This window comes from Ammospiza nelsoni, chromosome 1 (assembly GCF_027579445.1).
Source record: "Ammospiza nelsoni isolate bAmmNel1 chromosome 1, bAmmNel1.pri, whole genome shotgun sequence".
NCBI lineage: Eukaryota > Metazoa > Chordata > Aves > Passeriformes > Passerellidae > Ammospiza > Ammospiza nelsoni.
This window is the reverse complement of record NC_080633.1, coordinates 30992766-31004975: the sequence shown is the minus strand read 5'-3', so window position 1 is coordinate 31004975 and position 12210 is coordinate 30992766. Positions and strand designations below refer to the sequence as shown.

At 37.8% G+C, this 12210-nt stretch overlaps 1 protein-coding gene across 1 annotated transcript in view; it reads right to left on the bottom strand.

Moving 5' to 3' along the window:
* HDAC9 (histone deacetylase 9) overlaps positions 1–12210 on the bottom strand; it is a 455676-nt gene that overhangs the window by 208595 nt on the left and 234871 nt on the right. The window lies entirely within an intron of this gene.

Genomic DNA, 12210 nt, shown 5'->3' with positions numbered 1-12210 from the left:
GTAGAGAACACTGAACCGCCCTGCTCCACCAAGGCTGGGGCAGAATTATTGTTCACTGCAAGAGGTATGGACCATCACAGCAATCCTACGTGCTTCAGTGCACTCCTAAATGAGGGCACTAATAAGACATCTATGATTTTCAACTCTCTTCTGACAGTTAAAAAGGCAAAATTAAATATTTTAAGCTTCAAATATGGAGCTGTGAATTGGAATTATAAGCATGCACATGTATACACACACTGACTGCCTCACAGCACATATGTAAGATCATTTAGAAACTGTTACAGTCCTTTAAACTCTGAAATATGATCATTAGCAATGTGAAAAAAGTGAAAATAAAATTTTCAAACCTTTTTTTTTTTAATTAGATTGTTCCCATAGTATTTGCAACACTCTCGGAAAGTCTTAGTAGCAAATGGCCCAGAATTATTATAATTAATTAATTTGCCTTATGTTTCAAATGAGTATTTGGCTCAATACTTTAACTAGTGGCTCTTAGAAGTGGTTCTAGAGAGGGTTAATGTTCAACATAACTGTTTTGCATTAACCACCCTGTAAGTATTTTTACTGTACATTATTTGCTCCTTTGCTCAGCTTAATTAATCCATTGCCACAGCTGACTATGTTCATCTCCATGGGGAAAACTATCACATGGAGAGTCAATGCAAAAAAAGTTTTGAGGCTTAAAATTTACTCCCTAGCTTGCTGCAGAGTATTTTTCTCAAGCAGTAAGAAGTACCATTTTTTGATACAGTAATACCACAAAATTATTGAAAAGACCATCAGGGAATCTATATGGTGATTCAACCATGAACCAAGACACTGACACAGCAAGAAAATTAATGCACGTGGCTAACTTGCTACACACTAACCATCCCACTGGGAACCAGAACTCAAAACTAGATTAATTCTACCCCAGAAAGCAGACATCCTGTGTCTCACCTTCCTGAGGAGAAGAGGCCTCTCTAAGTGCTGGAGGTGTGGAATGGTGTGGGTTTGCTGTGTTTGATGACTCCAGCTGTAGTGGATTGAATCATCTGACCAAGGAGCCCAAATGCCACAGACAAGAGAAAAACAAGAGCACATGGCCAGGAATGTGGCCATGAGGATGAGGAACACAGATGAGGATGAGGAACACAGCATGGCAAATTTTCATGGCAGCAGTCTGGTTGGTTGGGCTGTGAACCTAAAATCTTACTAAGAAATGTATACAGTTGATATTGGTTTAGTTGGTCTCTGTTTAGCTAACCTCTTTGCTCCACAAATCTTTGCACTTCTATTATATTTAGCATTTTGGAACAAATAATAATCAATTTACACTTGGAGAAAGTGAACATAGATTATTTGAAAGTGTTTTGTTGCAAAGAAAACAAAAAGACACAGCTATTTCCTCTGAAGGCCATCAAAGCCCATGTCATTGTTCTCAATGGGAATCAGCAGGTACTCATTTGAGCGATCTGCTTCAGAGGATTTCAGGAAAGATTAGTCTGAAAATGACTTGTTTTTATGTAGATGTAGCATAATTTGGAATAATGAGATGTTGCAGTAATATGGCTTGTTCAGTTTTATTGCTATTACCTGGCTTATTCTCTTTTTAGTGCTGATAATTATGGACTGATGTTGGTCTTTAGATTATTCTAAGTAGGAAACAGAATTGAAAGATACAGAAAGGATTAGTTTAAACAACAGCAGAAAAAACACAGGCAATCAAAGGATTGGTTGCGTAACATTTCGCCATGACTTGTAATTGTGTCTACAGAACTATGAACTTTGGCTGTTGGTGAAGGAGAAAAACAGTGTCTGCATTAATTTTCTTGTATTTTACAGTGGCTTTGTAGAGGAAGAAAGAATAAAGTAACTGTACAGTTAAAAATGGGAAATATACAGGCTTCTATGTAGGTACACAATAATTTCATCACATGAGCTATCTCTGATAGTTGAAACAACTAGTCTCTGCTATGAACATGATGCTCAAATACAAGCAAAGAGATAGCAAAATGATTCAGTGAAGTCATTACGTCCTATACTCCACTCTGCTAAATATTAGCAATTTGCAGATTCTAGCATTAAATAATATAGCCTGGGGCCAGATTGCTCCCAAATGAGCTGAGGTTTTCTTGACAGGGCTTTTCTTCACTGTTTCTTTTTATTAAACATACAGAGATATTTAAGAAGAAGGAATGAAAATCCTTTTTACGCATGGGGAGAAGACATATATGAAGAGAATGTAAAAGACAATAATGCACTACTTTCTGATGGTTCCTGGAACACAGTAGTACTTTTGTATCAGAAGAGTGTGTGCCAACTTCAAATCAGCATTTAATGAAGCCAGGCAGGAAATGGGGGATGGGAGAGGGTGCATAGCAAGCAGGTCCTCATCTTGAGGCTAAAGCCCTATATAGAAGCCTGAAGAACAGAAAGTGAGCTTTTGTCCAGATTCCTAAAGGCTCTAAAGTGAAAGCATTTCCTTTTCCTCACAAGCAGGCTGGCTTAGAAAAGCTGTGGGGCAGTCGAGGAAAATGATGCTAAATTTGGCTAAAAAGATTCCAACACCAGCATGAGCAACAGCATCAATACTGACATCCTCCTTGAGAAAGATAAATTGTCCACCACTGCCCAGGCATTAACTGTTATCACTAAGATCCTTTTTAAAACAGCAACCTGAACTTCCCTAACATAATGAGGTCACCATAAAAAAATTAAAAACAAAAGACTTCAAGATCTTCAAGCAAATCTTCACAGGTATTCTCTATTTCTTTAGCTATAGTTTTTTTAAGCTGTGAAGAGTTATATGTACTGATTTGAATATATTCTACACTGTACTCCATGCAGGAGTTTTTTCTGGCTCATATCTAACAAGTATGAGTAATGAATACAGAGTCAAGAAATCTGTTTATTCACACCACATAGGTTACTTTTTTTTAATACTATTGTCTAGAGACCCACGTTTAGACAAGGATTTTGTGCTGTACAACACACAACCATAACACTCCATGCCTAAGATAGCTCAAAGTTACAGCACAAAATGATGATGTGTGGGTAGAGGCCATCAGAACTGCAAAACAAACATTAAGATGACACTGGTGAGCACAATGGTGGTATTGCCATCACTACTGGTTTATCCTTTCTCAAGTTTCTTTCTAGCACTCTGGCAATTGAATATTTTCAAGAAGATACTGCATGTGCATCACGAGATAACTTGGAAATTTCTGTTCTGATTTATCCTGAAACAGGAGGGGAATAATTGGAAAAAAACACACTGTGAGGAGATCCTCATTTTGTCAGGTCCATTGTATAGCTAAACAGGTTCCTGGGTGCTGTGGGTTCCCAGTCACCCTGGCAATAAAAGTAAATAATAAAGCAGCCTACCTGCCTATGCTATGCCAGGACCTGGAGACCAAGGAAAAAGTCAAATCCCACATTAATACTGCAACAAAACCAACCAGAACAGTCATATCTTAGGCTCCTAAGAAGCTGGTCTGAAAGCTGTGGGCTAAGGAGAAATTCCCAGTTTCCCCTACAGCTGAGAGAGGCAGAATCAAATACAAAAGGTAGCCCTAAGCACCACCAGAAAGGATAAACATGAACATAATCTTCAGCAAAACTATGGTTGCAACCAAAGCCTGGCAGAAAGCCAGAGAGGCAGAGAGAGGGTCAGGGACAAAAGCTGTTTCCAGCTTCCTCAGCTGCTTTGTGAAGAGTTGTGAATGAGTCCTGAGAGACCTGGTGGTGCACAGCCTTTACAGCACATGGTTCTCACAATCATGTAACCATTCTCTGCTCTGGATGAAGTTTCTGATTGCTGCTCTGGCTTCCTGTAGGCAGCCACAGAGTGCTTCAGCCACCTCCACATGGTTATATAAAGCATAGGCAAAATGAGCCTCTTTGCCTTCATACATGACTGACCGACATTTGCTGTAGAAGGCCATATCCCACTGGAAGACAATATTGGACAATGTAACACGTGGACATTCTCCCCACTGGATGACAGACTAGAAGATGGCAGAAATTTGCATGCAGTATAATTCTGTGGGTTCAATGACTTCTCAATTCTGGTTATTGAAAATGCCACTTCTGAGAGAGTTTTAAATTAGATTAATGAGAGTGAAAGCTATTTACACATGCCCTCTAAAGCTCTTCCAAGAATTACATGGACTTGACTGCTGGGTGGTCCCAACAAGGCAGGAGAACCAGATACAGCAGTACAGGATGGAGATGCTTTGTTTTTCTGGCTTGCATCACCTAATGTGTTTTCAGGATCCACTGAAACTGTTTCCTGTACAACCATTCACTTTATTGGGAGCACTGGTCATACGTGAAGCCCTTTAGTCCTTTGCTTTATTTTACTTCTGTAAAAGGTAGAATGCTTTATTTTTTCGAACTAAGGTAAATATCCATGCCCTAAATAAAAAAACAGGTTTAGTGAAACACATGGTAAAAAAACTAATTAGATTAGAGGGGATCTTGCAGCCCTTCTGCTCTCTTCAGGCTAAGGAAACTAATTTAACGTGATCAGAAAATTTTCATTAATTTTCTAAAACAAGTTCAAAAATTAAATAGTCCCTGAAGCTACTTTAAATATCTAACTTTTCTTTGTTATTCACTGCGTTCTGTATGAAATATAAAATATTTGTTTCATTATCCACACAAACAAACATTATCTTTCTAGCATAATTTATTGAGTTAGATGTAGAAATTACTTATTGTACTGCTTGGATTTAGCCAAAATTGGAGATCTTGAATATCTGAACAGTATGATGTATTATTTCCTGTTGATATATGTTCTTTGTGTAACCTATAAGGCAAAAGAACAGATCTCTCAAAAGAATTTTTAATAAATCTGGGTTTTTAGCAAAGAAAGATCATCTCCTTGTATTTGCACCACAGGGTTCTACAGCAGTTTCAAGAAGGCCATGGTTTTACTGGGCCTTATGAATCCTTGTTACATCTCAAGTCTGCTGAAACCATGACATTTCACTACTATGTCAGGTTCATCTTAATCTTCTTAAAGGTAAAATAATATCCTTTTCCAATAATAAGTAGGGGATTAAAAAGGAATTCTACTATACTAGCTTGAACCATAGAATTAAGGAATAAGGATAGTTTAAAATTAATTTTCATCTTCTCTCCACGTCATCAAATTCTGTAATTTCATTACACCTTTATAGCACTTTCTGGAGCCTACTCATCTGAGTTCTCAGGAGATGTAGAGGAGAAGACGCTTGAATAGAGGGTATCTCTCATTTGAATCATAGTAATTCAATAAATAAATTAAGATATGCATGACTGGCAGTCCTTCCAGTTAGGTCCCCACTGGTAATTCTTACCCTTTCTTCTGGCCATCTACACCAGTCAGTTCTAGCTGGGAGGAAGTGATGGGAATACAATATCCTACTTTCTGCAAATATAGCAAATCCCACTCTTCAGTCTAAATCCTCCTCCCAAATCCACTGAATCCCAAGAAAAAATATTCTGTTCAGTGAAGAACTGTCACAGATAATCCCCTAGCCCACAAAGTCAAGGCTTTTGCCATGGTCACCATTTGACCCCTAGATACATAATCTATTTTTATAGAATAATCATGTTCACGATTGTATTTTTCCCCAAGCCCCATAAAAGAAGGAACTAGTTCACAAGGTGCTTAAATCCCACAGATTTTAATCTAGGAAACTATCCAGCAATGATAACTCACTGACATCAGGCAAAAAGTACAGTCCAATATTTCATCAACCTTCAGAAATTCATGATGAAACACCATCATCTTCTCCCCCAGTTTAAGAGGGCATCAGTGTCATCAGTAAATGTGAGCTGGTTAGGTATAGACTGCTGAATCTGGAGTTGTCCAAAGGCAACAGGGTGCCAAGAAAACAAAAGCAACCAAAACTCAGTATATCTTGCTCTCCTAGCAGATGAAAACCATTGGCCAAGTTCATCTCAAAAGCAGGAAGGCAATTCAGCCCCACTGAAAAAAAATTAAGATTAAATTGGCTCCAAAGCTGTTTGGACATTCAAGACACGTTTGTCCTCTTGAACTTCTGTAGGCAAGGCCAACTTTGTGAAAGCATCTCCTCATGTTCAGCAAAGTGAGAAGAAAATCCCCACGTTTGAAGTCTTAGTTGGACATCCATACTACACCTTCACAAACATACAGAATTAAAATAAATTTACTTTTAGATAGATTCTTTATGCTCTGGAATATAATTCCAGTCCCCTACAACTTAATTAGCTAAATACACAATGTAACTTTCCATCTGGTAGAGTAATTTAACAAGAATAATTGTGCACCACCATAACTCAACGAGACACTGAGGAAAACCATTGAAATGCTATTTCCTTTCCTTTGGAAGAGAATTATGTACAATTTCAGCATGCTTTGCATTTCTAACAGTTAAAGCCAACAGGGAGGTATCACTCTCATTTATATTACTTTCCCATGAGAAAATCAAAAGCAAAGTACAAAGCTTATGCCTTTGCTCATGAATGGCTCTGTAATACTCACTTGGCTTTAACCACAACATGTTATTTGGCAGCTAAACCCCTTAATTAGAGTTGTGGGTTTGAATAGATTTTTCAGTGAAACTATGTTTTGCAGGATTTTGGAGAAGTGCAGTGTTTGCTAACCGATATCTTCTATTTTGGATGATCCCATACCATGTGATTTCCACTTTTCACTCCTCTGTTTTTCATCTTTAGATGTTCTTGTTTACTTTTCTAAAAGTTTTCAACTGTCCCTGCTCTAGATACAGTGGAAGAAAATTCCTAGCCCCACTGAAATCAAACAGGACGGTTTCTACAGACTTCAAAGAGTCTCAAATTTTATATGCAGTATTTTGTAACTTATTTATCCAGAGGGAATAAGCTTTGAAATACCCATTAAAAACATTCCACTTTGTTTTCAATGGACATTATGCTCTTAAAATGCTTTAGATTTTAGGACTGCTCCCTGTTGCTTATTGAAGGGGTTTCTTTAGGTTCAAAAGTCAAAAAGGTGTCTAGTATCTGATTACTTGCTTATCAAAAAGTTATGTAAGGCATTTCTTAATGATAATTTACAAAGCAGTTTTGAAAACATACATAGCGTAAGAAAGCTTTTATGTACTCACATGAAGCAGAACTTCATAATTCAATTTTGGTTATATACTGGTCAGTAAAAGAACTAAGACAGTATTTTGATCAAGATTGTTTCATTAGTTTCATTTGAAAAAGGGTTGGTAGTGTTGTAGAATAATTACTGGCAAAACAGAACATGACATATATACACAGAGTGGGATATTTGCTAAAAACAAAAGACATTGAATCTGGAAACTAAGCAATTTTTTTACTCACTCACACTTTCTGCAATTAAAAATGAGTGTTAAATAAAATGCATTAGAGGAATAACCTTCCACTAATGGAAAAACTGTGATGGTCTCCATGAGAATCATTCTGGTGATGACTCCTGTTGAACCCTGGTGCAGGCCCTGGCAGCCTTCATGATACCAAAACATACCTACACTCGTTCTATTCTCTTTGACAGTGTCATTAAGCCCACCCTAGCACTCGTTTTTATTTAGTTTTAAGATATCTCAAATAAATTCTCCTCTAACTTGAGCTCAATCAGCATGAGAGGACATCCTTCCTCAGCCCCTGCTCTGATGGGCTGGAGACAAGAGCAGCCCCACACTGTAGCTACAACCACATCACATTTCCTTGGAGCTGCTGCCTCCCAGGGCCTGGACACCAGCTTGGCCTGTTCATTATGTGAATCTGGGAGCTTCGCCTCCAATTCACTCTGCAATTGCAACTGGAAGCTATTTCTCTGTCTACAAATTCCTACTACTAATTACATGCTCTGAAGTTATTGATACTGAATTTGGGAAGGCTGAAAATGTTTGGTGAAGAGGAGTCAAGTTTAGGGTACCTTTCCTCCTTCTCACTGGGATAAGTACTGGTTTCTTCTGAGCACATTATCTATTCCAAATTTGTCGAGATGGTTCACCAGCCCAGGAAAACATGGAGTCTGGAGAGGCAGGAATGCTTAGCATCCCTGGAAAATGGGATAAAATTAGGAGAATCATATGTTTGCCTCATTTCCCTGCTTCAATAAACAAAGTGCCTCTCCCATTTATTGTTCTTGCTCATAAATTCAGAGAAAAATAGCACTTCTCTCCACTGAGATGGACTTCCTCATTTTGGCAGACATGGTAATTGAGGGTTTGGGATACTCCAAGGTTGTTTTTTTAAAAAATAAAAACCAAAAGAAATCCAGCTTTTTTCATATACTGTTATATCACAAAAGAATGTTTTTCCTAGAAAATGCAAACAGAAGTAAAATTTTGTGGCACAAAAGGGGGAAGGAGAAAAACTTTCACACACAAAATGCTTTTCTTCTGATCTTCAACTGCCACAGTAAATTACCGAGTCACTAAGTGCACAAAGAACAGTAAGGAAATATTCTAATTAATTTCTTTTCTTAAAAATTACATCTGCTGAGTTCTCACTCAGGAATCTTTCATTCTCAGTTACACAAGAGCTACACTGTTATTCTACCGCCTAATCAGTTTAATTTAATATGGGTTTTACAGAGTGATCTTCACGGCTGTGCAGGGCAAACTTCTTCCTCTCTTTCATCACAATATTAAACAATCCTTCATCTCCTCTTTTTTCCTGTATGGAATTGCACAACTTCTCCCATCCAAGGAAGAACCTCGTACTATTTGTTATTTAAAAAAACCCCTATGCTATGTTTCCATTGAATATGCTTCCAATTTTTGGAAAGTGAGCTACAAACATCTTCTCAAATTGTTACACTGTGAGAGATCTTCAGATCCCTAAGCACAATGCAAGTTGTAAGCCTACAACTCCATCTGCAAATAAAGATTCAACTGGCACAAAATCAAAATAAATAGAAATACTGATTGACATTCCCATTCTTCCATGATTGCGCTAAACTCAGGAAAGAAAAACCAGTTCATACTTGATATGATGATGTCCCCAGGAATTTCTTCCAAAAAAAGAAACAAAACGCAGAAATTCCATCTACAGCATGATTTAAAAAAGTATACAGCTTCGGCCAGAGAGCTAACCCTTGCTGGAACTTATTGGCTTTTGCTGGTTTGTATCAACACTTGCATACAAAAAATGAAATTTTTATGACTGGAGAAAGTGCAAATTTTTGGGCCATTTGCCAGAATTTATGCATTTTGAAAAGGTAAAAGAAAAAATAGAAAAAAGAATTCTTTGAAAAGCTCTTCTACCCTACCAAACCCATATTTTTTTGGTGTATCCTCATAAAGAGGATAATATTTTCCTGGACAGATAGTAACAGAATAGAGGAGCTCAACAAGCAAAAGTTCCCCTTATTAAATGATCAGATTTTCAAAAGTACATGGCTCCCATCAGAGCTCTTAAAACAGTCAGTATGAATTTCAGAAGTGTTCAGTAATAGGGAGGTATTTTCAGACCTCTCTGGGTAATTTAGACACATTAGTCTCATTGAAAATTAATGGGCCATGTGCTGCTCAAGTTTTGGGTGCTCTGCAGAAAACACATTACAACTAGTAACCATGGTGCAAGTTTTGGGGATTTTGAAAATTTGATCTTATGCTGTTTACACTAAATTCTGCTCATAGCTACAGATGTGTAGCTTCTCATGGTGTATTTATCTATCCAGTGAAGCAATAGCTCCCCTTGCTCTACTCTTTTCAAAGTCTGTCAACACCAAGCATCTGAATGCAGCTGTGCAAAGAGTTGCATACCCTGGCCTCTAGCCCCTAGGACAGTCCCAATCCTCCATGCAGCTAAACTTTCTGAAGCCCACTGCTGACAACCTCTGCTGCATCTTGTACAGAAAGGAACAATCCAGATGGCTGAGACTTGTTGAGTAACCACAGTCACTGCACTAGGATGTTAACTCTGGTACCTAAACACTGACAGAGCAAGACTCTTAAATCTTTTCCTAGTTATCTAAGCATTCCACCATTCTAGACACTAGAAGTGTAAAAGCTGCAGAAAATATTTTCCTTTGTACCATTCCTTCGGAATTAATTTTTAGAAGATTAAAATGGAGATGTCATTTCAGGACTAATTAAGCAAAGATTAAGTGGATTACTGAACAAGAAAATAAACAAGCAAAATTCATGATTTACTATGCCTGTGTGACACTTGGTGTTCCCTTAGCACTGAAAAACACATTAGGATGTCAGGGAAGAATCATTCAGCCTTGTTTCCCATTAAATCTGATCTCAGAGTACCTGATTCAATCAGAGTTATCTTACAAGAGCATTTTAACAACGTTGGAGAAGAAAAATATACCTCTGTATCTTGTATTATAAAGATTTAAAAAAAAAAAAGTAACCTAAAAAGCAAAACAAAGCTGTAATTAAAAGTCACAACAGGTATTCCTTTCTTAAGGCTGAAAGGAATGTGGGGTCTGCTTTCATATGAATTGCTGACTTCACGCAGGTTCAGCACCACAGAGGGTTTGCCAGGAGCCAGTGGCAATAAGAGTTCATAGCCTGAAGGGAAGGAAAAGAGGTTCACCCCTCATGGCAAAGGTCAGATTTCTGCAGGCTTACAGCCTGTCCATATACATGAGTGTCCGTGGGACACCTTTGTCTAGTAAGGTCCCGTGAGGATGGCACAGGCTCCACAATGTCCCCTCTGCCTGGAGGATGGCCTAGAGCCACCCAGAGCAGTTTGGGGTCATTTGACTTGTGTCGATTTGGTTCCTGTTGCTTTTACACTCAGCCTGATGAACAATCATTGAAAACTTTGTGGGGATGTTGCTAAGACTGGAATTAAACAACTCTAGCACACAGAGAGACTGGATGTGTAAACAGGATATTAACAGTTGCTATTTTCACGGATATGGAGAGATATCAAATATCCTCTGCGGGTGACATACAACATTATATTTGCTTATCAGAATCACTATGTCAATGTCATAGAAACGTTTATATTAATGATTATATTAGTATTTGTCTATTTATTCAGTAGATATCTTTTCAGAGAGTCATCATGTCCTTTGTTCAATTTTGGAACTGATGCACTGCATGCCCAAATATTTGGAATAACATATAGAAAACATCTGGATTTAATTATATTATGGTCCTCTTATGCAGACAATGGGAATTGAATTAAGGAATATTTTGAAACCCCCACAGAGATATAAAAGTATTAGCAGCTGCACGAGAACTTTACTGTTACAAAGTCTGAAAATGTTTTGTTTTACAGATCAACAGGCTGACACATCATAAATATCAATCATAATGTTTAAGATACATAGACCTGGAAGAAAAATTAAAGCTTGCATTTCAAATACATGTAGATGAATTCACAGCATTTAGAAGATGCAAAATGCATCCTTTTGTTCAAAAAATGAAAATGAATAATCTATTGGCATAGAAAATATATGTTGTATGGTGGTATTAAACAGAGAACCACATAAGGGCCTATTATGTTGAACAGCCTGAACAAGATTTTATAGAATCTTTTTATATTGCCACCATATTGTACAAAGGGTAATTCAGCTAGAATAAATCAGCATTTTGCTTTTCATGCTTCCATTCCTTTGAAAATATTTGGGGATATAATATGAGCTTAGAGAGTCTGCCCAAAAGTATTAGATACAGGCTGGATTTTCTCTCTGAATATCTTCTGGTTCCAAATGCCACTTCTTTTCAAGTCAGTTTTGCAGTTAGTTTTCAATCTCCCAGTGGCAAAATCGCATTCAAAGGCTGTTAGCACAGTAGGGGGTCAGACTTTCTCTCTGAACATAACTATATCACTCAACAGCAGACTCATGCAATAAGCGATCTAATGTTTTCTTTTCCTTTTCCCCCCTCCTCTGAGTGTCTCCCTGCATTCCTGGATACCAGGCAGTGCACCAAGGTCCTGAGGCAACAGCCACATGGACTCCACTGCCATTCTAGCTTCCTTTATAGTGCAGAAAAAGCTAAGTCTACATTTCACCTGCTGTCAAGATAATATATTCAATTTTTAGATCTTCTAAAATACCCTCAAACCTTCAAAAGAACATTTTCTATGTGTCAGAAGAGATGCAAAATGGACACAGCGCAGTGTTGGTAATGGCAAGGTCACAGGTTTGACCCCCATATGAACTATTCATTGAAGTGTGGGACTCCATGATCCTTCTGGGTCTCTTCCAGCTCAGAATATTCTGTGATACACACACAAATGCTGCCAATCAATGACACAAAATACAATATT